We start from the raw sequence: 24,607 nt of genomic DNA, 5'->3' as shown, positions 1-24,607 counted from the left end.
AATTTTCACCGCCAACAATTCCCGTATTAGGACCCGTTCTACATTATTCACTCCTCCCACTATTTGACCGATTCAAACCATCCCAACTTCAGCATGTTTGTATCACTCACACCAAAACAAATAAAATGATATATTCAACTGCAGTTTCCACAGACATTGTCAGTTTTTTTCATTCAGCCTCCACACACAACGCAACTTCTCCATAACAAGTGTTCTCTAGTTATTGAACAAAGTGGATCGCCGATTCCGTTTCATACTTTTACCGAAGTCTTATTACTAATCATTAGTGCTGCGAATGAGCTCTGACCTTTTGTCAGCTAATCTCGTGTTTTGCAGCAGAATCGATAGCTTAGTTTGCAGCCGCTGTTTGCTTTGACCACTTGCTGAGTGGCTAACATTACATATCGATCGTACCAATTATCAGATTATTGTGCTGGAAGAGCAAAGTTGAGGCATTGTCCTTGGATGTTCATAGTCTTCAGTTGTGTCTTTTAAAGCAATGTTGCATTTTCAGTTGACAAAAGTTGCGCGGCATCTTGTCTTAATAAAACCGTTTCCCGATCGGGGTGCTTACCACCGACATCCCCATTTAGTTGCCTTCCTGAAACCAGTGGAGTGTGGAGGAAGCAAATTAACTTCAGCTTTTCTATCTGCTTTTAAGGGCCATCACAAGTACCCATTTCCCAGAACGCTCTACACAATGGTGTTTTTAGACTATTGTGAGAGCTTTTCGGCGATTAGCCATGCACTTTTACATTTTTGATGCGATAAACAAATAGCTGATACTTGCTTATCTGTTTATTGTAAATAAAGGAGATATTAGATGGTCAAATTGTTTGTTGTATGCCGCACTTGGTTTTTGTGGCGTTTACCACAAGGCAGGGTGCAGGAGGCGCAAGTAGCGTTCGAAGGCGGTCCGGCATGTCCATATTTGGCCCTGGTTGCTAAGCTACTGCCTGGCACTTATTTTCCTCCTGGTTAAGACATTAAGTATTTAAAATGGAAAGCTGTAACGATAACAGTAAGCAAGGCATGTGTGGCTACACTATATTTGATTTAAACTAACATTATTACCACATCTTTTGTTTACTGTTATTAAAAATCACTAGCTCTCATCTCTCAACTCAAAGCTGTGCTGCCTTCCAAACTGGTCATTTTTCCTCAACTGGGTTCCTGAAAGGGCGTAGCACTTGCAGGGCGCTCTGCTGGTGTAAAAATGTGTTTACACTCACTGCAACATGAAACAGAAGAAAGTGTAAAGTTTACTACGGTATGATTTTACGATATTTCATATTGCAAACAACACAAAATTGACTAGTTTCTATCCTCTAAAACCCTCCATTTTGATGTGGCTCTTGTTTTGGGCTTAATAAGATTGATAGACCTCATTTGTAGCCTGCCAGTGCAGCTTTTCAATGAGGCCCCTATTTACTTTCAGTCCATCGATATCCATGCAAAGCTATGCAACATCTTAGTCTGGAAGTAAGCAGCCTTCTTAGCGCCTTCTAACTTTGCCGTAAGGCAAAAGTAACCAGCATAAGGGTGGGCTGCATGTGAGGCATTAGACAAATTATTCAAAAGCTTTCAGCCTCAATATGTCACATGGGCACATTTGTACTATTTTTAGGTCCTTTTGTTGAAATCTATGCTGGCTCTACTATGCCCGTATATTATGTTCCTCGCCTTCTTCGTCTTGTTTGCTGCTAATATGCACAAACACGCACTAACAATAATCGTGTCTATCTAATCGCCCCTCCTAAATGTTGCTGGAGCATGAAAGTCAAAGCCCGCTGTTGGCAGGAGGGCAAACTTTCCAAAGTAGTCCTTCTGTTGATGCATCGTCTCGCACAGATGAAGGAGGCTTCAAGGTTGGGCCAGGGGAATAAGTTGGAGGAAGCGGGGAGATGGGAGTGACTCCCACGTGAGCATCCTGTTTACACTGGTGGGCCCACGAACAACGGGGTCTCCTGAAAAATCACTGGAGGAAGTCATAGGAGGCTCTTGTCTTAGCGCAGACATCAAAAGAATTTCTGTAGTCCACATGTGACACCTACACGAGAGTTATTTAAGGCGGGATGACGTTAGTCATGCTGGGCATCCCATTATCTTCGAAGGATGCGGCAGTAGGCATAAGAAAAAAGGCTCTGCTGGGTGGGTGTGTACTGGACAAATCTATTCCTAGACCTACTATGACAGGAGTGTGTGTGTGTTCCTAAGGATGCTTCCTTCCTTTTCCACAAATTCAGGATGTTTTGCCTCCACACACACTCACTAAAGACCATATCACTGCCACTATTGGTCAATGGCGTCTGCAATGAGAGAAGCAGTGTACATAGAGGAAGTGTGGTTGACACTTCTGCCTCACTGTTCTGAGGTTCTAGGTTTGAATATTGCTTGAGGATCCAAGTTTACATCTTCTTCCCACCTTCCTGGTGGATTTTCTCCTGTTGCTGCAAGTTCCCACTGCATTTGAAAATACGTATTTGGTTCATTGAAGACCATCGTTGTGAATCGCAATGGTTGCTTGTCCCTAATGCTAAACCCTAATTACAAATTAGGGACAGACCAGTATGTTTTTTGTCAGGGACGATGAGTACTGAATATTGGTAGGCAAGAAGGCTGATAACTTAGGGAAAATATTGGCATAAAAATAATATTAATAATAAACAAATTGAAATGCAAACTACAGCTTTTAATTCATTGCCATGTCTTTAAGTATGTTTACATTTTCAAATTATTCTTATTAATGGCATCCAATTACAGTGAATAGTTTGCAGAATGGCGTCAAAAAATGTGGTCATGCAGCCCAAAAGGTGAAATTATCTTATTCTATTAGTATTCTTTGGTAGAAGTTCCACTGCACTAAAAATACAGATGAGTATGATGTCATAACATGATCCCAACGATGCCCCACTGGCCTTGATATCCATCATCGTTAGCAATCAGCACCCAAGGCTGACCAACCTCAATTCTTCCTTGCACTTACCAGATTCGGCCTTTTCTTTCCCTTTTTTTTGAGCTTGCCGGCATTAACAAGGACACATCCTCGGTTAATCATCACGCGGCCCCGCGAAATGCAAGCTGACATGGGCACACCTCGGCTATACGACGGGGCAAGCTGTACCGTGGGGCATCGGTGACCCACATAAGTCACCGGCAGGCATGTGCGGAAACACGTATTTGCTGCTTCTATAGGGGCCGACAGATGTGATGGATCTGAATAATCCTTCGCTCTCTGTTCCGCTCTTCCAAGTATTAGCAACTTAATCAATCTATTATATCCAGGTGATGTGGGTATAGCTTCACGTCAGCCATCATCAGGAGCTTATGCTTATCAGCAGCCATCTAAGACGCTGCAAACGCCTATCCGTTCATATTAGGATCAGCATCAATGTACACTATAATAGACCTCCTGCAATTAGAACTCCTGAATTTTTTTTTTTAATTGTTATTACCTTAAATAATTATTGACTCAGATGGAAAACATCTAGCCTCATGAACTAGAATTTAAACACATTTCTGACTTTTTTCTCTGTCCCAGTTGGAAAATACAGTATATTACCCTTGGCATTGGTAAGAAAACAAACTGATACAATGACCGATGGAGAAAATCTGTTTTGCAGAAGGTTACTACAGTGGAAAAAAAATGGTAGAGAGGTGACACAGATAAGACGGAGCGAGACCAGCTGTTAGCCTTTGACACAAATAGCCGCACTACACTACTGTTACAAAACACACACGCATATTGTCCACATTTCTCTACCTAAAGTAGGTGTTTGCTGGCAAAGGGGCTCGTTATGGTGCCTTGCCTCCATTATTTCACGCCCTCATATGTGTTGGCATCTCCCCCTGCATGTTTTTAGTTAATGTGATGACTGTGATGCGAAGCGACAGGCCACGTTTGTCCGACTGTTCCCTTGGACGTCATGCGGCAATGCTTATTGCAAGGTTACAAAGGCTGTCACAGGTGACTAGCCACTGTGCTTCTCCTTCCTTTACCCCTCTGCCCACACATGGGAAAATGCAACATTTTTCCAAATCCATTCCAAGGCGCTTAAATGCCACAGCTTCACAACAAATGATCTTTAATTAGCACCCTCTTTTAAAAGTATCAGATGTCTCCATACAAATGGGTGCACAGGGGGGAGGGGGGGCTTTCGCCGGGGGCAGTGATGTAGAAATGTGCCATGCTGACCTTTAGTGTAATAGCGATAAGGTGATCTGCTACATGCGCTCAAGCGAAACAAGAAAGGTGGGCGTGGATTGTTTCAGGGTGACAACACAGGCACTTGTTTGTGTCGTTCCACAAGCTAAAAACCAAATCGAATCGTCTTTGCTTGATAGGTTGGCTATCTTTGGCCGATAATAAAAGCATGGAAACAAAGCTCATTAATAATGCTCTATTTTAGAGCATAAATCATACAGAACGGCATCTTTAATATATTACATCCTCTCACGTTTCTTAACAAACGTACACACAAAAAAATTGCCTAACCCTTTTTGTCATTTCTATTGTGGCGAACGACTTGTCAGATAACAAGAGTGCAAGCTGCGGGGGCATTGGCTATCATTCCATTTCACGTCACAGAGTCCGTGACTCGACTAACCTCTGTTATGATTATGAAACGCAGGGATACAAGGAAATGAAATACTACATATTGAACATATTATGATAGTTGGCACAGAATTTTCCCCAGCAGATCAAATGTGGCACGGTTATCAGTATGTGCACTCCGCTTCAACTAATAACTTGCAGCAGCAGCAACTAAAAGAGCCAGAGCCAAAAACAAAATAATAATAATCATCATCATATGAGCCTACTGAGGAGAAGCAGCTACAGAAAATGGATGGATGGATAGATGGAATACAATGTTACAATCAACATAATAAAATAGCTAGTTGCTAGAATCGCTGAAATTAATTAATTGTTCTTAATCTTCAACAACTTGGGAACCCTAATGAGATTTCAAAATGCAACTTAGCATTATACAGCATTCTGAAAATACAACTTTTTTTCTTGCAACTTGGAGTTTTTTTTTTTTTGGGGCCACTGCAGTGTAAATTTAGTTTTGGGCTATTTATTCTCTGAAGTCCAGGGACTGCATTACTACCCAAAAGAAGCTTTTAGTTGCAGGAAAGGTCAGTTTAACCAACCGTTAAATCCTTTCTGTTAATAATGTATAAAATGCATTCTAAATAAGACAACTCCAAAAACAAAAAGAATGAAATGTAGACTAATTGATCCTTGTCGGTGTAAATCGTAAAAATTAGCAGTATCGCTGCACATACTAGAACATTTCTGATTCGTCTCTTACATTGGCTCTCATGATGAGCGCATGCTGGGAAGTCTGCACAAGGTTACTGACTGGCTGTCGCACGCATCTGCCCAGCTCCATCTGCTCCGCGCAGCTTCACGCGACTTGCATCAAAAATAGGTTATGTGCATATTTTTAGACGAGCGTGCGCTTGTGAAACATTCTGCAACACGTCTCGTGAAATCACGAGGGCTGTCTGGAGTGACCAGCACAAGCAGCTTTGCCGCAGATTCGAATTGAGTAATAGTAAGTCTTGTTGAAGAGGTATTTGCTGTATTAGAAACAAAACAACTCATTTGAAAATGATTATTTCTACGCCCAGGAATTTCCTATGGGCAACTCTAAACCCGTTATTAGGCTATGTTTGACCTCAGGGTTTGCACTGTATAACCTTGACCAGACGACTGGGAGTTGAACAAAGTCAACTCAAAGTGCACCATGAACACACAGTTGGCGCAGCAAAATCATAATCAAATGTAAATCCTGCTTTGTTGAAACGACACCACGAGCAGTTGATTAGCTCGCTGAGCTTCTTGTTACAGCTTGCATTCATTATGTATGCTATTAATCGAGCAAACAGGATTAAATTGCAATGCGTTTTCTAGATGTGTTTAGACACATTTCGGAATGTGCGCTAGGGCACAGGGAGGCGGCTACGCTCACGATTTTTAATGATCTTGACAGTAAAGTGACTTGCGATAAGATGAGGGGAAGTGTACGCAAGTGGAAAAAGCTTTGTGACATGAGAGTTGGCGCTGCCGTTTACTGTCACGAAGCATCTTTCAGCTTGAACAGTTCATTGGTTATTATGCAGCTCTCAACCGGCATCAGAGCCTCACAATTAAAAATGGTTCCCAGGTGTTTTAATAACATGTCTGTGACGAGCCTTGGCAAAATACAAAAGGATCAAGAATCAGAGCAGTCCGCACCACCACGTGACTTGCCTTGCTGAAATTGATGACTGCAGGGCCAATGCGTAATGTGGCTTTTGTTAACATTTTCTGATCCTGAACAGTTTATCCTTGCTTGCGCAAACAGTGAGCACCCATACAAAAAATAAAAGTACAGGTAATACAGTACACCAAACTGTGAGAATGTGATTCATGGACACATCATTGAATAAATATTACAGCGACATGTCAATACGTTCAGACAGCAATGGGGAAAGCAGAAGCTTACGCTTATCTGTGCATCCAACAAATTGTTTTAATTTGAGATTTTGTGACGTTGATATGATTTGTTAACCGTGGTCACGTTGGCAAAAGGAGCTTCTGATAAGCTTGTCTCTCATTTGTTGCTTGTGTCAACTGGACAGAGGTTGACGCTAACAAAACTGCTCTATGGGTCAAGTGAAACAAATCCTCAAAACAGACAAGGTCGCAACTTGCAGAACCTTTGCCTCCAAACTCATTTGTTGTAATTGTGTGTGAAGACGAGCAAATTAACAGCCTTGTGCCACTGCAGGTTTCAAATTAACAGCCTTGTGCCACTGCAGGTTTCAATTGAAAATCAAATGTTGGTCATACGACTAATATAAACAAGTTTGCGTTATGTTGCCACCATAGGAACAAAATTGCTTGACTATTCTACACAAAAACAGACATCACACATTTCTTGGGTCTACTGGTGCAATACCCCAGAAAACTGTGAGGCATAACGCTATATTTTTTTATTGACCCTCTTGCATACTATTGCACTTCTGCTTTTACACTGACCACTAAATCCCCCGCGAATCGAGATAACCTGAGGCTAATACCTGTTAGAAAGCAGAACCAGATGCTGACGAGCAAAAAAGAAAATCCAAGTAGAAAAAGGCCTTACGATAAGATGCTTTGTAAATCAATATTCTGCTGCAATAAATCTGTAAAGAAAGGAATTTCATGCTATATGGTAAAAGCGATGGCAGCATTTATGTCTGCGTCCTCGTCCTTCACACCCGCCCGGTGTGCCGTGAACATGCTTTATCATGTCATCCGATCGATATCTGCTAAAAACAGGCCCCAAATGCTACAGGGGAGTACGTCCAAAATCACAGATGTTGGCGATATTAAAATTCTTTTCTATTCCCCCCCAGTAATTCCCACATTCAGCAGCAGTGGGGGTGGATGGTGATAAATGTGAATGCGCGCATGCCTCCCCTCGCAACCCCGCACGCAGACACGCCCCACCACCCCTTCCCCCAAACTCCACTTCTGCTGCTGTTATGTAACATGCGTGCAAGTTACGAAACCTTACATGAGAAAACATGGGCCGCTTGATCAGCCACTCAGAGAGAAACACTTGCACTCATAAAAGCGCTGTGAGGGGGGGATCCCCCCAACCTCCACCTTTGTTCAAGACAAGCTGATGTCACACCAATGGACAAATGTGTGCATGTACACTATGCAGTATGTGCTGCAACAGACACACACACAAACACGCACACGCAACACGAATGTGTTTGAATCCCGGTATGAGTGTGAAGCTGTGAAAAAGTGCAGAGCTTATTAATGAATAATTGAGTGTGTTTGTAGGAAATGGTGCGGATATCGTTTTGGGAGGTTGTAAATAAAATAATGAGGATTCATAGTGTCTATTTTAGTTGCAAAAGGTACAAAAGGAGGACTTATTAGACTAATGAATAGGGTGGCTGTAAACAAGGTGAAGTCAGGCAGGGGTGGTCAGTTCTCGGAAAGTGTCGCACGGACCTTGGTAAACACTCTAATTGCATTACCCGACACTGGGACACGCATAATTGCAGTACTGCTTCAGTTTTACCATTGTTACAGAAGCAATAGCACGGAGCTCCAAATGCAGGTTCTTGTTTATTCCTTGTACGGATACTATGTTATGACAATTTTGCCAAAGTTGACTCCAGCTTGACCGCAACTCTAGTGAGAATAAGCTGTACGAAAATGGATGAATGGCTTAATAGTTTGCTATTAAAGTCGGTGGGAATAATGTAAAACTACAACGTGATGTTTAGAAATGGCAAATTCTAAACATTGTTGGTTTAGATTGCAATTAATTTGATCTTTTTTGCAGTTTTATCCTGCAACCACAATGACGGGTACTGCCACCATTTCTATGGGAGTGTAACTGTTAATTTTCGCTGGTGTTAAAACAGGGGTGTCCAAAAACAGCACTCCAGGGCTGCTACCCTGCATGTGTTTGACGTTTCCATCCTCCAACACACGACTCAAATCAGATCAGCTCATCAGTAAGCTCAACAGAAGCCCGACAATGAACTTGGTCATTCGAATCTAGTTAGGAGTACGGAAATATCATAAAACATGCTGGAATTGACCCTCAAGGACCGAGTTCGGACACCCCCGTGTCAGAGGAACTGTTTTATAATTTAACAATCAAATTCGCAAAAAAGACTTTCAAACAGAAGTGAATTTTAACGCAATACAGTTAACATTATAAGTATGATGAAATCCAACAGTATGGTAACAGAAAAAGGGGGTGGGGGCATCCATTTTGCAATGTCGATTATTACCACCTCAAGACTTAAGTGGGACAATATTGATCAACAATAATGTTCTTGGAAATGGTTTGGCATTTGCATGTGAGACAAGAGAATCCTTTCTATGTCATGAACAAGGGAGGCGCCCCATGCATTTAGGCTTTGCGGTTAAAGTTTCACTCCTTCCCCATTAATAATTCAGCTTGGTAACTTTAGCTTTCCAGTTTTGGAATACGTTGTATGAGGGGACTCTAGGGCCAAAAGGAGATGCTTACAAAATGTTGGCACTTGAGGGAGGCCATGTGAGCCAAGATAAATTGAAATTGAGACATTTTGTTTTAAAGTAACAATATGGAATATTTACACCGTTTTGAAAGCCCAGTGTCAATTGTGAATAAAAACTGTGAAAAAAGGAAATAGATGGTTTGTTTGCCAATCAAAGGAAAAGGAAGAGAAGGGTTAACATGCAGGATTGCGGCCCACGAGGACTGGCGTTTGAGACCTATGCTCTCGAGGTTTCCTTTTCCAATAAAAGAGTTAACAGGGTGCGTTCGCTTGTGCTACTCTGTATTGTCAGTAGTTTATTTTCATTTCTCCTGAAAAGACTTTTTTTCTCGATTGAGTTGTATAAGTTTGAGAACACGCTTTGAAATAATTTTTGGGGGTTCAATTCATATCCTCGGTACACCGCCAATTCAAGCCTGACTTGAACCTGAGTCTGCCCAACACTTGACACTTGCAACATGGAACTTAGGCAATGTGAGAGATGGAGGGGCTCCGTGATAGAAACATTTAATGAGAAATGGGCAGTAGGACATGCAGTGTAAATCCAGCCAGTCACGCGCCGGAAATGTCTAATATATCACATATCTTGCTGGCAAAGGGGGGGGGGGGGTGTACCAACTGACAAACCCTACGAGCGCTTATGTAATGCTATGTCATGTAAAATCAGCTCAAAAGTTAAAAGTTGTCAGCACGCGCGCTTGACGACTTGTGAAAGATGAATTAGCGGCGCGCACACACATCCACATCCACGTGAAGTGACTTACTGTTGTGCGATTGTAAAGCGGGCCGGAGAGCCAGGGTGGCCTGTTATGTAACGTGCGCCTCTCTTTTTTCCCCCTCACACACACGCACACACACACATGGAACAAGTCTCTACTGTGTCAAAGACTCATTGCTTATGCCTTCAAAATTGAAAATATGAGCGGCGATGCTGCTATCCATTTTCCTCCCCCTCTTTTCCCTCCGCTCATATTTAAAGCCTGACTGGTTTCATGTGTCAGCCGCTATTTCTAAAGCGGGAAACACACAGGCTGACCTCATTCTCTTTACCCTGACAAAGGATGAAAAGCCCAGTTTGGGAAGACGTCACTTTGCGTCGCCATGCTTGATCTGTGTATGACGACTCCAACCGACCTCCGAGAAAAGGTAGGTAAAAAGACGGGCGATGTAAGACACTACTGTTAGCGTGTCCTCGGTCGTCCGGGAGTGTCTCACCTGACCCCGAGGCTGCGCCACAGCGCCGACGGGCGCACGGCCGACAGATACGGGTCAGCGCCGTCCAGGCACAGGGTGGCAAACACACGCGCACACACTCATGAATGATGCAGCGCTCGCCCTCGGTCTTCCCGGTTTCTCGCTAACACGTGAGGACACATAATCAGCCGGCGGCGCGGAGAGAAGCCCACGCTGCGACGGCTCCTGTGACCTCAGTGGCTGTCGGAGCAGGCCCGAATCAAATTCCCAACAGGTGACCAATTTAGGCCGAGAAATGTAATTAATACCATTTTCACGCTTGATTAATCGACATTCACTGCTTAAAAAAAAAAAAAAAAAAGAACGGTGCCACATTTTTATGTCATATACTCAATGGGCATCAGACGACTCGAACAAAAGAGTGGGGACCTCTGCCAAGGCATGAACGTTTTTCACTGCAAAATCAATGAGCGAACACTTCCGAAGCTTCATTTGGCTATAAATTCCCATACAGACACGCAAGTAATTACAACCTGACCTGATGAGTTTTGACAGACATATTACCGTGCTAAATGGACAGCATGTTGAATAAGATCCATTGATTTTCTCCCACTTGCAGGGGATCCGAAGGTTATACTGGAGTCTTGTTCAAATGGGTGCAACGTAACGTAATAATATTGAAAAAAAATCTAAAATTCTGTCAATTGTTGTTGAATAATCAATTAAATTTTAAAAAAGTTTTAATTCCATACCATTTCTCAAAAAACTAAACAAATTATGGAATGGACAACATAAAATTATTATCGATAACTGGTTTGGGCCATAAGATGTTAGAAAAAACTCTTCAATTTTCCCAGTGTATTAAAAGCCTAAAAATATTTTCCCAGTACGTCCCCGACCACCATGCCGAGCAAGTTTACTGAGGGGAAACCCTGTAACGGCTTTGCCGCCATCTTGTGCAAAGGAAGTGAGAGGAGTCGTCTCATAGAAAAAAAGTACTTTGATGCCATTTTGTCGCATCCGTTACATGCAGTATTTTAGTGCCCGCATTACGCAAAGGTTGGTAGAAACACACCCAAAAAATGATTGCCATGGCAAGCTAGGAATTTGGTGACAGAAACCCATTAAACTATCAATTGAAAAACAGTAAGCACTGTTATATGAGCGTACCTCACTTACAGTGCAAATGCATACGGTGTTCTTACGCCGCACGCTGTTTGTATCATCAAAATCTCATAACTCAGCCTCGCGATGAACCTGGGACCTTTGTAACTTTTCATCAAGTCGAGACCGATCAGGGAGTAGCACTTGACCGATCTGCGATTCCTCAAAAACACACATTATCTCATCATCCAGGGCACCGGTTGCTCATCACACATCACTATGTCACCTCAGCCTCCGCATTTTCTGAAGTGGCAGAGCAGGGAAGCGAAAGGCCTGCGTGCCTGTCTGCGCGCCGCTTTTATTCCCCCTTGACAGCGCAGCAGATTCTACTGTTAATGCCAGAGCGTGAGACGGCACGAAAAAGAAAAGGTGCCGTCATCTTAAGATCCAGTGCGGCATAACCCTCTACTATGGTTCGGGCTTGGTAATGCAGCATTCAAACACCCCCGACGCACGCCCCACCCTTCAGGAAATGCAGCAGGGTATAAAGGAAAAACGGCGATACTGGAGCGAGGCTGGCAAAGCCGCCCTCTGACACGCGGACTAAAGAGGAAGAGATGAGAACGCTAATTGGGAGGCTGGTGAGCGTTTGATGTTGCGCGTGTGAAATAGGCGAGAGCGGATTGTGACGCGCCTACACACTTTGTGTTTGCGTGCGACGGCGTTTATGCTCATTTCAATCACCAATTATCTAGCGGGGACTCCCGACCGTTTTTTGGCCTTGGGTGTCCCTGTTCATTTGTACCGCCGCATGAATAATGACAGCTGGAAATGGAGGAGGAGATTTAACATTCAAAGTCATTAATGTGAATGCCCTCATGAGAATGTAACGTCGTAGGATTTTGTTAGCGCCGGAATGAATTAAATACAGGGCACTGAGTGCGGTAGTGCACGCTTGTCTTCAGCAGAGGTTTAGGACCGATTTGACCATTTTGGCTCACATTTTTTTTCTTGTCCTACTAGATCGCAGTGTCCTAGCCATCTTTATGTATTTTTCCTTTCCTCTCTTTTTGGACAACATAGAATAGTTCATTATTTTGTAGTAGCATCATAGGTGAAATTATTCCATCTTTTTTTCCCTTGTCGCAGAACAGTCAAGATCCTTCATATATCAATCTTTTCTGGACGCATCACAACCTTAGCCGTGGCAGGAGGACATTCCATAATATTGGGACTGATCACACACCATTAGCTATTTAACTAAATCCCTGCCAGCCAGGTTAAAAGGGATTTTTTTTTTGTGTGTGTGTGGAAAAATGTTAGTTTTGCAACTTCTTTTTGGTAGAGTGTATAAGGATGTAAAAGAAGGGTGTAAAATGTTTTTTTTGGCGAACTGTTAGCAATTTTGAAAATTGTTACTTTTGGTAAATTGCTTTAAATGAACTTATATTTTTTTACTAGTTATTTTTATTCATCTCATCTTTTAATTTTGTTATTTTTGTAAATTGTCAGTCATTTTTTGTGGTCTATAGAGCACTTTTTTCTTTTTTTACAGTGACAGCTACTGTGATCGTGCTTTATCCTGTGCATAATATAAGTTAAAGCAGAGGTTTGGGACCAATTTGATCATTTTAGCTTTTCTCACATTTTTCTTTCTTATCCTAGATTAATGTCATTGAGTTGCGTTACGGTAAGTCAATTTCGCAGGATTTGTGTGTTCATAAAAGATTATATTTGGTGTATTTTGCCGAAAACGCAATTTTGTCTCATTTGCATTGAAGTCGGTGATCAATGGTCACAAAAGTCCGAATGACAATCAAGTGGATAGCGGGTGTCACTGCACCGAAGGAGATGTGATTCTATAATTGCATATTTAATCCATGGTTTTTATGTCCCGTCTCTGCAAATCCATTTCAAAGGGGCTATGTGAGACAGCAAAAAATAGTGCGATTGTCAGTTGATGTTCTAATTATAGACGCATCAGGGGATGCGCATAAAAGAAGCCAAATGATTGAACTGCTGCCAAAAGCCTCTGCCTCCTCATTGCTGTAATGATGTGACATAAAGACGAATTTACACCATTAGTAAAAATTTAAAGGGGAGAAATTCCTGTTCAGCAACCGACTAATCAACGTCCGAACAAGTTAAACTGATAATTCTCAAAATGGACTGTTCAGAACAATTACCTGGTGGAGTGGTGCAATCCACAATTTTTTCCATATTCCCCCCAGTGATTGTAACAAGAAAATGAACGACAGCCAATTGGGAAGCGTGTGCTGTTGTCAGTCAAACTTAATAGAGCAAGTAATTGTGTTGAGGGTTTGCATAGCCTGTGTCGCACAAGTCTTTCGCCTCAGTAAAAATGACAAGGAGACGTGTTACTTCATAGCTACCAGATAATAGTCTAACAATTAGCCAAACTTCTTGTATTTCTACTACAACTACTACTTAAGTCCTTAAGTATTCTCAAGAATCAACAGTGTGTCATATAATCAGGTGTACCTTAGGTATGGATATACAATTGAAATTCAATAAACTTTGACTCCATTGATGTACTTGTTCGTTTCTCTTAATGTGTACAAGTGATGCATCTTACTCCAATTTTCCAACAACAGACCAGTTCACTGACTGTGGCAGCTTTGGTAATAATGAATAGTCAATTTTGCAGGATCTCTGTAGGAAAGTTTCCGTATGAAGACGCATGGTCATTAATTTGCCTGTAAAGAACCTAGAAATTGGGAAAAAAATTGTGTGCATTTTGATGTCTGCTACAGGCTAACCCGAGCAGCGTTTCTGCAGAAAAACAATTTGTTTAATCCAGACTGAAAGGCGATCCTTTCCCTGATCAACTCTTGGATGCCCTACTGATATGTGCTGCCTTGTTGTTCAGCCTCAAAACCTCTTCCATCCTCACTTGAAATGACACGGCGCTGAAGTGCACAACCTGGTTATCGCCTGTATTTAACCTTTGATGCCATTCGATAGCAGATGTTGTGACAGGCTCATAGAGCTTGGCTGCATCTGTCAAACTCCAAAGTCACACAGTGAAACTTGTGATTTAATGCTGCCGCGCCGCAGCAGGAAGATCGATAACAACGTGAAACGCAATTTCTTATTATTTCCGGAAGAGCTAGTCATAATGCATCGGCGTGCTTCTGCAATCTGGTAACTGCTGCTACCAATTGGGTTGTTCTTTAATCCTGCAGAAGGGCACGGTGCTGAGTAATCAGACCCCGCATCTGTGGTTAAAGCTACAATCAGTCCAGCTAAGAGTGCAGAGAAAGGGCTTTCACACAAGGAGAGTGAAGGAGGGGAGCCCGAGGGAAATTTAAAGGGCTAGGCTTCCCCCCCTGACGATGCGCAGGAACACGACGAGTGAATGGACGGGGGGGGCTGCCATGTTGTCGCGCATTCCCGTGGCCCTGCCAGCCCTCCCTCCTCCTTTCCCTTTGTTTTGTTTAAAATTTAACAAGGCCTGGAACAGTGGAAAGCCGAGGCGGGCATCCGGGGTGTTTTGGCTCGCCGTTGAGTCACATGCAGGGGCCATGTGAACGCCGTGGCACAGAGACGGGGGCGCAGGCGGCGAGAGGGGCAAGTAGGGGAAGAAGAAAGGCACCGGAGAGGGGAAGTCCTTTCTTTAATGACTGATATTTGAGAGGAAGCGGTCCAGATCAGGGCGCTAGTAAAGTTAATAGCCAACAAGTGGATTGCTTTCGAGTAACTGCATTTTACGATCTAAATGAAATGGACTTGACAATTGTAACTGGGGCCCTATGTTAACAACATGGTTCAGGTCCTTCTCCAGATAGATCTTTTTGTTTTACAGAGACGAATTTAGATAAAGCAACAACGGCTGATTTTCCATAAAAATGCTAAATACCTTGCCGACAATTGGCCTGCTTGATAATTGGTACATCCCTGTGAAATCACCTGTTTTCATACATAAATCCGAATGTACTGTAGTCTATGTCTAAACTGCTCTAACCCTGACAGCTGTAGTCACAATTATGATGAAAAACACATCTATGCCACAAAATAGTCAAAGAGTAATAAACAGAGGACACCGCAGTTACTAATAAAGAACTATAACGGTCATTCAAATGCTGTGGGTTTGAATCCGGCCTGCCAACTAGCCTGTCTGTTGTTTAACTGCTCCGATTGCTGGTTCATCCTGAACTGTTCATTGTGGAAATACCCTTGAGCAAGATGCTGATTGTCGCTGTCAATAGCGTGTGAAGGGGCCATTTCCTTCCACTGTGAACTGCATTGTCATTGCGTTGAGACAAAGCTGTACAAAGGCCTTTTAAAGAACTGCTCTGCTTGAGTGGGCACCAAAGGACACAAGAAGAGTTTGTGGTTTATGATGGTAATGTCATCATACATACGCAATGAAGGAGTTTGCATGACGCCGTAGGAATACATCGTCATGCGGCAAGAAGAAAGCTCGAGTTTAGAGGTGAGCTTCATAGACGTTTTCGATTAAGTCTGACTTTACCATTGCATCATGCTAGCTTAGTGATAGACTGTCTCATTTTCTGACTGGATATAAATAGGATAAATAGGATATGTCAAAACTGTAGAAATTGAACTGTCGAGATTGAAGTACCCCCACGTGTCTTGGCTGAAGACAATGATAGCTAGAGCTCCTCCTCAAATGTAAATTGATGGTATTTAATATACTGCAAATTGAGGCGGTGCCCCAAAAGACGCATTAGGCGCCATTCAGACATCAAATAGACATTTTTTTGTTCCCTCTCCAAAGAGGCGGAAAAAAACGTGTGAAATGGTCAAACATCTTCTCTGACATAAATAGCATGATTGGTCTATTTACTACCATGTCTACGTTTACATGCAGTCAATATTCAGGTTGAGGGCAGGTTATGGCAAAATTCGTGTTTCTGAAACATAAGGAATATCTACGCTGTCATGATGTCATGAAACAAACACAAATGTTTTTCACTTCCTACTTTCAACTGTCGATAAAACATATTATATTTGTGCCACTCACCACAGTAAAAAAAAGTCATCGATTTCCTCCTCACTCCAAAAACGTGGCTTTATGCTGCGTCTGAGTTTCTCCGTTTGTTTACACGAAGGAGAAATCAATATGTTCAAGTTAGGCTTTTAAGTAGCAACATAACACTGGTAACCTTTTTTTGAAAATACCCTAATCTGTGCTTTTTGGACAACGGAGGCATTCATTTCCTTTTTTTGTACTTAAAAAGGCTGAGGCTAATGTGTCTTGTGGCAACTAACAAATATCAAATATTAAGAATTTTTAGGGAGCCAAAAAGCCTTAATGACCCTTATGTCATTAAAATATGGCATTTTAATACAGTATGTCAGCAGTTTTTTCTTCAGTGTCACTGGAGACATGACGTTGCATTTTTATTAACTAAAAGCAGTGCAGCGCTTAAATTTTTATGATCTGAACCCAAATACATTCTCAGGAAAATGAATTTCATATGTTTATAACTTAGTAATCATAAGACATCTAAATGGTGCTTCATTAACTGTCACAAAGGTGGGACGGGTCCTACGACACTATGTATTTGCTACGAGTACTTTTGTCCACACAATGCCTCATTCCATCCTGTCAAGTTTGCATTCACACGCTGGCCAATGAGGAAGTGTCATTCCTATATTGCAACATTCTTGAAGATGACCTTTGAACCAGGTGATTTGAGACTAGCAAGCTGTTCCCAAACCCACACACACATATTGTGTCAGAGCAGAGTCCATAGACGAACGCAATCTTCCATAAACTAATCTCACTGTGTGCTGACACACAAAAAAGGTTTATGTGCAAATTTGGAGCATTCCCTCAAGATAAGCTGCAAAGCATCGGTTTGAACTTGTGTATCCGCTGCGATAGTATCTACAGATTATTATATTTTTACATTCATCCTGTGGGTAAAAACCATTCGAGTGGGTTGGCATTTCAGCGGCGGACGTATTGACGCACTTGTCTTGCCTAATCGGAATTTCTGGTCCCTTTTCATGGCGCTGCAGATGTTGCGTGGTATTAGGCTGTGTTGCGGCTGATCAAAGCGGCGGCGAGCAAACCCCCCCCCCCCCGCTGACCTGCCCCTAATCCGCCCCCTCCTTCTTGCGTGTAGCCGAGGTGGGAGGCCGGCGCTCAGCTCGGGGACAATGTGCGTTACTCCGTGACCCCGCAGAACGGGTAAACTTCTCTCGACTTTTGCCGGAGCTGTCTCGTGTGATACAAAAGCTGGTTGAAGACGGAAATTAAAACAAAATAATTGACATGTTAATGCACTATTAAAATAATCGTTAATTGCACCATAAGTGTTGTTTGGTGCTAAAAAAATAGGCAAATTCACAAGAAGTTTGTAAACCATAAACTCATTTGTTACCCGTTGGGCAATAGTAAAATCTGATATTTGCAATTGTCTTACTTATTACTGATTAAAAACAATACGTTTGTTGAGGCTATACATGTGAAAAGTGACAAAAAATCTCCATCCAGATTTCAGGAAAATGAAAGGGATGGAGAAATATTAGCTAAAAAAAAAAGAGGAAATTAAATACGCTAGGCTAGCTATTGGATTACCTCCTCTCTTCCTACATTGCAGTTGAGTGGTAATAATAATAGTTGAATCTAAACTGTAGCATTTAGGATTTCACTTTGCATTCTGCCGCAATTCCTTTCATCGAAATTCCCATGGGACAAAAACTTAACTACGACCGTGGAAGGCAGGACCAACAGTTCATCTCTTTGATCAGTATTTTTTTTAGGTGACCACTGATCATTAGGATGAAGCGCAAGCTGCGATAGAGAGATAGGGCAAGATAAATGCAAACTGTCAGATGGTGTGCGGGAGGAGGAGATGTGAGGAGCGAAAGCGAGCGTCGAGGGAGGAGGATCGATCATGGGAGAAATTGAGAAGGGGAGCGCGAGGGGAGAAGTGGCGGGTGGGAGGATGTCAGCCAAGGAGGCAATCTATATTAAACAGAAAAGAGTTCCCCTGGCTCTGGCTGCTACGCGCCGACGCCGCCGTCCTCTGGCCGTCTGCGCTGGGGGGGGACACCAATGTATCCGTCATCCATTTAAGCACGCCTCATGTAAATCTACTTTTGCATTTCAAACAACAAAATGTGCCTTTAACTGTAATTCCCTAAATATAGGACACGCATTTGTATTGGAAGCACTCTTAATTTTAAGGATTATATTCCGGTATTTTCTATGTTAGGACGCACCAAACAAAATAAATCTCATATTTGTAAATCCTTAATGTTTCCTACTGTTCATAGCCGGGAAAAATGATATATACAGGATATATGTATGTTGCTAGTGAGGTGTGTTTCAGATTTCCCAGATTGTTAGCGGTCAGTGAACGTTGCGCCAGTGTAACATTGAATGCGCTAGAAGCAGTTGTTTTTCCTTTTCCTCAAAAGGAAGTCGAGTCCCCCAAATTAGTAGCAGGTGTTGAACACAATGATAATCTGTTTGCTTTCATCAAGAACTAAAGACATCTAAGAATTTAATATTACGTGACAAAGATTTGGGCAATTTTAGTCTCCAAACGATTACCCAATTATTCAAAATAACTATTCATGGAATTGATTGGTTGGTTGTCAGTTCATTGATTTACCATTGCACCTCTGCGTAGTCTCAGTTTATCCATCTAAAATAAAATATATACCGGAATAAATAAACAAGTAGTTATTAAAAATTTAATGCGGATGTAAAGTATTTAAAAATTTAATCAGTGCACACACTTAAAGAATAGCTGATCTAGCATCTTCAACCAACCTGGAAGTTGGAGTACCCGCTGAAACCTCACGCAACCTTATTCAGACCACACAAGATCCACGAGAAGTCCGAACCCAAGATCGGAACCCTGCAGATCCAAACTAAGAGGCGGAAGTGCAAACCACTATTCCGCCGTGCCGCCCCCACACCCACACTTTAATATGAAAACAGAAAATAATCGCAGAGGGACACGAGCATATTGAGTTTGAGCTGTGGAACGTGTGAAATCTGATTACATAATTACATAACAACTCAGCAAAGGGCCGTTTAGGAAAACTAAGACATGTCAGGTGAGGACATGGACGTCAGCATTTTTTTCCCTCTATACCTTGTTATTTCAATTATACACTGTATCGAAAAAAAAACTGAAAAAGTCATATGAATGGATTTGCTTCTTGTGTTTTTTTTTTTTGCGTTTGTATCCTCAGGTGATCCTTCCAAAAGACCATTCAAAAAAAAAAAAAAAAAAAAAAAAAAAGACCATACACAATGCTATCTTTTTCAACCTGGTAATAGAGATGCAATTGCGATCCCAATCTGCTCCCGCGCAAGGAAAAGAGACATAAGAGAAGGCTCGGAGATGACAGACTGAGTGATTCTCTCCGTTTTAGCGGCGACCAACGAGGCGGGCTTGGAGAAAGCCGGGATCGTCATTAAGCCCTTAAACCCCGCCGGGTCCTTTAAGTCATCACGTCAGCAGCCTGCCTCCTCGGAGAAGGCCCGAGGTAAGAGCGGAAAGACGCAAGTTAAGCTTTTAGAGTAATTGAAGCGCCGTTTTCTTTTGAACATGTCTCCATTTGACGAGGAATAGAGACATTAGTAGCCGACTCTCAACTTAATTAATACGAGTGAGACGGCAGCGGGCGAAAAGCATCGCCGGCTATCCAATTACCACGCCGTGGTATAATATTTCCATGTTGCCATTTGGCCATATTGATATTCTGTTCATTTGAATTTTAATTATGTGGAACATCTTAAGGAGACCTATTACGTGCATTCATTACATGTGGCCAAACGCAACCAAAGGCTGCGTGAGGCAATAAAGCGGAGACTTATTATTTGCAATTGCGCATCGCGGCAATACTGCAATATGGCTGCTGTTGAAATATGTTTGGAGAATTTCAAATCGCGGTGCAATAAAAAGGATATCAATTGGAATGGCTCTGGTAAAAGCAATGTAGACATTGTCAGCTTCATCTGATCAGATAGCGCTGAGCGTGAACAAGTTCCTTGTACCAAATACAGGAAACGACATAGGAATGACTTGTAAATCAGATCTTATGTTATGCCCAGTGAAATATGTTTTCAACCAATGCAAAGCATTTTATGATGTTTTCAAAAAAAAAAAAAAAAGATGATAAAGATGTCACATTGCAATTCTCCTGGCATAGTTTATCCAGCAACTCCAGAAGGAACTGTAGCTTGTGCAACATCAACAGTTTTATTCCTCACACGTCTGCTGGAAAATTGCATCACCAATGACAATACATATGCGGAAACATATACAGTACACTGACTAATTGTATTTACAATAAAGAAAATGTACTGGAGTACATGAGTTGCTTCATGTTCCAGTTCATTTTCTTTTCATTTGAAACAGGAATATATGATGTTCCTGTCACCATCATTTGTATGAAATAGGACAAGGGCATTAGATCCGTTTTATTGAAAACAGCATTAAAAATTGATTCGATTCGCATATACCTGCGGAAACCCTGTTAAAATCCCAGGAGTACTTGTACCTCCATTTGAAAACTGCTGTTTCTCCCATGACCACACCAGCAGCTATAAAACCAGTGTAGTGTGATTTGATGGAATTAATTGTAACGGGATGCTTTCTAAGCTATGTTTTCACCATTGGCCGTTCATTTTGATTGAAAAAAAAATGACCAAAGCATTACATTCACAAAAAAGCGCAATTTAAGAGCAAACGATTCCAGTTTAATAGGGTGAGCGGGGTGCAAAATGAAGCAAAGCGATGGCGTGCCCCAGATGAGAGTGTTTGCAAAGCTGAGCGGGCTAATGAATCTAAATTATTTAGCGTGTCGCGTTGGCTTGGTAAAGAACTCGAGGTCCTTGGGCCTCTTGGGAAACTTGGTGCCAATGTGCGTTAGGGATCACTTTGCCATTTCCTTTTTCAAGCACACACAGAAACACATTGTGTTTTGGAAGAGAGCCATTCAGGCAGCGGACAGCTTCATTACTTGCTGAGTAAAAGATATGTGGTCTTCAAACTCATTAGTGACATTGACCTGCACGCTATTCAAATGAAACCATAACATGTTAAATCTTGGAAACAATTCCGTCGTATTGCTCACTTTAATAATAATATCAATTTTAGTAATCTTGTAAATCCAGCCTGTTTCGCCAGTGGTTCCCTGGGAAATGATCCCATTTCAATTTTTCAGAAAATTTGTATTTATTCATTACAAATAAATCTTTGTTGATCAATCTATAACAGATGGCAGGGAGAACAAAGAAATGATACCAGTAGATGGCAGAAAATACAATAAACTCGTGTTTCCTTCCCACCTGTTGCCGTTTATACAAATGAAAAAAAAAAACAATTCTGACATAAATCTTCCAGCAACTATGTTCGATTTGTGCAAATTGAGATTATCTTGAGTTTTCATACTTTTTGTTGACTATTATGCTTTGTGGTGTATGGAGATTAATGGAAAATGGGTGCTTCCTACTCCAATAGGGTTTACCTAATGCATAAAACCCCTCAAAAAAAAAAAACAAAAAAAAAAAACTGATATCGCACCTTTCATTTATAGAATGTAAACAGGAAGTAAGGGAGTGAGTAGTAGTGAGCGCAATTTATCCTGTGTTGCTCCAGCGGGCACATAAATAGCAGAGTCGCAAGCCAATTAGACTCCAAGGCACAGTGAAAACACGTGCTGTTTGAGCGTGTATAATGTCATCAAGCTCACGCATGCTAAAGCTAAACCAATAATTGGTTTGCTCATTTATCGGTTTCCAATACTGTACGTACTACAGTATCATGTAAAAGGCAATATTATGCTGATTGGGTCAAACCTCCTGTAATAGATTCATTTGTAACCTGTCACCACAAAGGAACAATTAGAAGTTACAAATAAGATAACGATTGTGCCTTCTTAGAAAAAAGGGAGCACAAGCCAATTTGTTAAAACGGACCAAACGAGTGCTAGTTTCATTGTGAAAAGTACTTCTTTTGAATATCATAGAAGGATTGAGTGCGTGCCTTAACTGAACTGGGACACAATTGTTTGGAACCATACCAAGACCACAAACTAGTTAACCCAAGTTCTAGAGAGGGTTAGGATACATTCATACTTAGGATGCTGGGACTAGAACAGTTGGTTTGGTCCACACCGCCTATGAGATGTGTATTCACACCCCATCAACCAAAGCAGACAAAGGTGGACATTGGGAAACTACCTCATGCTCTTGAAAAGCAGAGAACACAAATGATGGTTCTATGAAGATTGCTCGAGTGGATGTTTTGTGTCCCCTGCGCTTCAGTTCTAATAACACAGTAGGCAAGGCACCACAAGAGGCTCCTGTGTGGGCCGCTCTGAGCGTATCACTTGTCAGCCTGCCAAAGAGGACAGCGGCTCTTTGATCCGGCCAGGCCCTCTGTACATGCAGTGCACATGTTTGGGTTTTTGACTGAGCAAAAAAAGAGTTCTTTCCCCCGGTCACATGACAAAGCTTGACCTGACACCCTACTTTGAAGGTCAACCTGTCCTTTGTGTGGCTTATGTGTCCATTTTTGCATGCGTAAAACAAAGGGTTGTTCTGCCTAAGACCACGCAGAAAAATGCCAAATTTGCTGGCCGAAGACAACTGGGATAGGCACTAGCAAAAATGTGACCCTTGTGAGGACAAGCGTTTAAGAAAATGGATGGATGGTAATCTATGGGATGTGAAGTCAAACCTTTGTATTTCAGCTTGATCGGATCAATGGTTGATTTTAATTCATTCCCGTTTGCCCACAAAAATTGGCATTCCCGCCGTATTTCAAACTGTCTTTTCTCACCAACCACCGGTTCGATTGGATCCGTTTTAGGTCAAATTTGGAAATTTTGTTTTCTACGCTATGATATACAGACCCCAAATTACAGCAAAATCCCAAAAACAAAGAGTTTCACTCATTGGGTGAACTGAGGTGGAATGATCTGGAAGTCAGAGCCAGCTTGGAAAAAAAAAAAAAAAAACCCAATCATGGAACTTTTATTAAGCCACATAGCAATAATACAATAAATACTGGACTTCCTGTATCAAAGGTCTGCGCAAACAAGGAGGCCTTCAGTGCGGCCCGGAGACTACAGTTGCGACAGCTGCGTCTGAAAACCCGCCAAAAAGTCAGCCGAGGCCGGCTGTCTCTACTATCTAGTCTGAGCGACTACTCAAAGCCAGCTCAACATGTGTAAGAATGGCACGGCACCACCCGCCCCGCCGCACTTCCGCACGCTTGACATTCTCAAGAAGCCCGTGTACATTCCGCACATGCTTTCAACAGAGTAAAGAGCAGCACGGATGTCACGGGGGCACCGAGCGGCGTCTTCAGACAGGACGACCGCCCGCGCGAGAATCAAAGTGCTATCCTGTGTCCCTCTGCGCGAGGCTGAGTGAGCATTAAGGCCTTGTGTACGCAACGCCGTCGCCTTGGTGTTGAGTGGGGAGGAGGGAGGGCTTGCTTTAGTGAGCGCTCAGGTGACCGGCCGGGGTTAAGCCGTCTCACATGGGGCGTTGCCCTCAGCGGTGCATTGGGTTTTCTTTTTCTTGATGAAGTCTACTGACTGTCCACGAACGCGAGCTGCCATTGAACCCTATCAACATTCCACCAAAGTGCTGCGTGTTATAATAAATCTGGAGTTTGTGTACGTAGGCCTGATGGGAAGAGATAACCGTATCAGCTACGAACTGTCAGTGACATTGTACCCGCGTGACAAGAGTGCTGCGCTAACCACCAGCACGTGACAAGGCACACTTCAGTGTACTGACGTTATCTGTAAACATCAAAGGCAAATAAACGTCACAAAGCGCTTGCATATGAATTGGCGTAATGGAGCTTCCTTCCATTCGGTTCCTCTATACGGCAGTGTGTCGAATTGTATCTGCACACTTCCATTCCACACTAATAATCTCGCTGTCACAAGGGTTTTTTTTTTTTTTCTTTTTTTAATCGATCACGCCGATTAATGGAATTCAAACTGTGTACAGTGCAGGAAGAGCTTGGAACATCTGCGGAACAGTTAGAATGACACATCTCACACTGGTGGCATTTGGAGTGCTACCTCAGAATATAATTCACACCGTTTTGCCGATAGACCACCCCGTCAGAGCAGTGAGATTAAAACGGGGTGCATAGAGTGTGCTAATTCATCATTGGGGTATTTTCAACAAAAGCAGTAGTTTTGAAAAAGATGTGGTATTAAAACAATTTGGAACTGATAAAAATTGAGAAAGTAATTCCTCATATGACTTCTTTAA

At 42.2% G+C, this 24,607-nt stretch overlaps 1 protein-coding gene and 1 long non-coding RNA gene across 3 annotated transcripts in view; one reads left to right on the top strand and one right to left on the bottom strand.

The window, feature by feature from the left end:
* The window catches only part of phlpp1 (PH domain and leucine rich repeat protein phosphatase 1), a 47,713-nt gene that overhangs the window by 18,893 nt on the left and 4,213 nt on the right, over positions 1–24,607 (bottom strand). The gene's annotated exons all lie outside the window — the stretch shown is intronic.
* Positions 15,562–24,134, top strand: LOC148414412 (uncharacterized). Its single transcript, XR_015867347.1, has 3 exons — positions 15,562–15,802; positions 19,735–19,848; positions 23,398–24,134. It is a non-coding gene; the product is annotated as an uncharacterized LOC148414412 (long non-coding RNA).

This window comes from Hippichthys cyanospilos, chromosome 12 (genome assembly GCF_059441005.1).
Source record: "Hippichthys cyanospilos isolate Australia breed blue-spotted pipefish chromosome 12, RoL_Hcya_1.0, whole genome shotgun sequence".
In the NCBI taxonomy this organism is placed as follows: Eukaryota; Metazoa; Chordata; class Actinopteri; order Syngnathiformes; family Syngnathidae; genus Hippichthys; species Hippichthys cyanospilos.
This window is presented reverse-complemented; position numbering and strand designations above follow the sequence as displayed.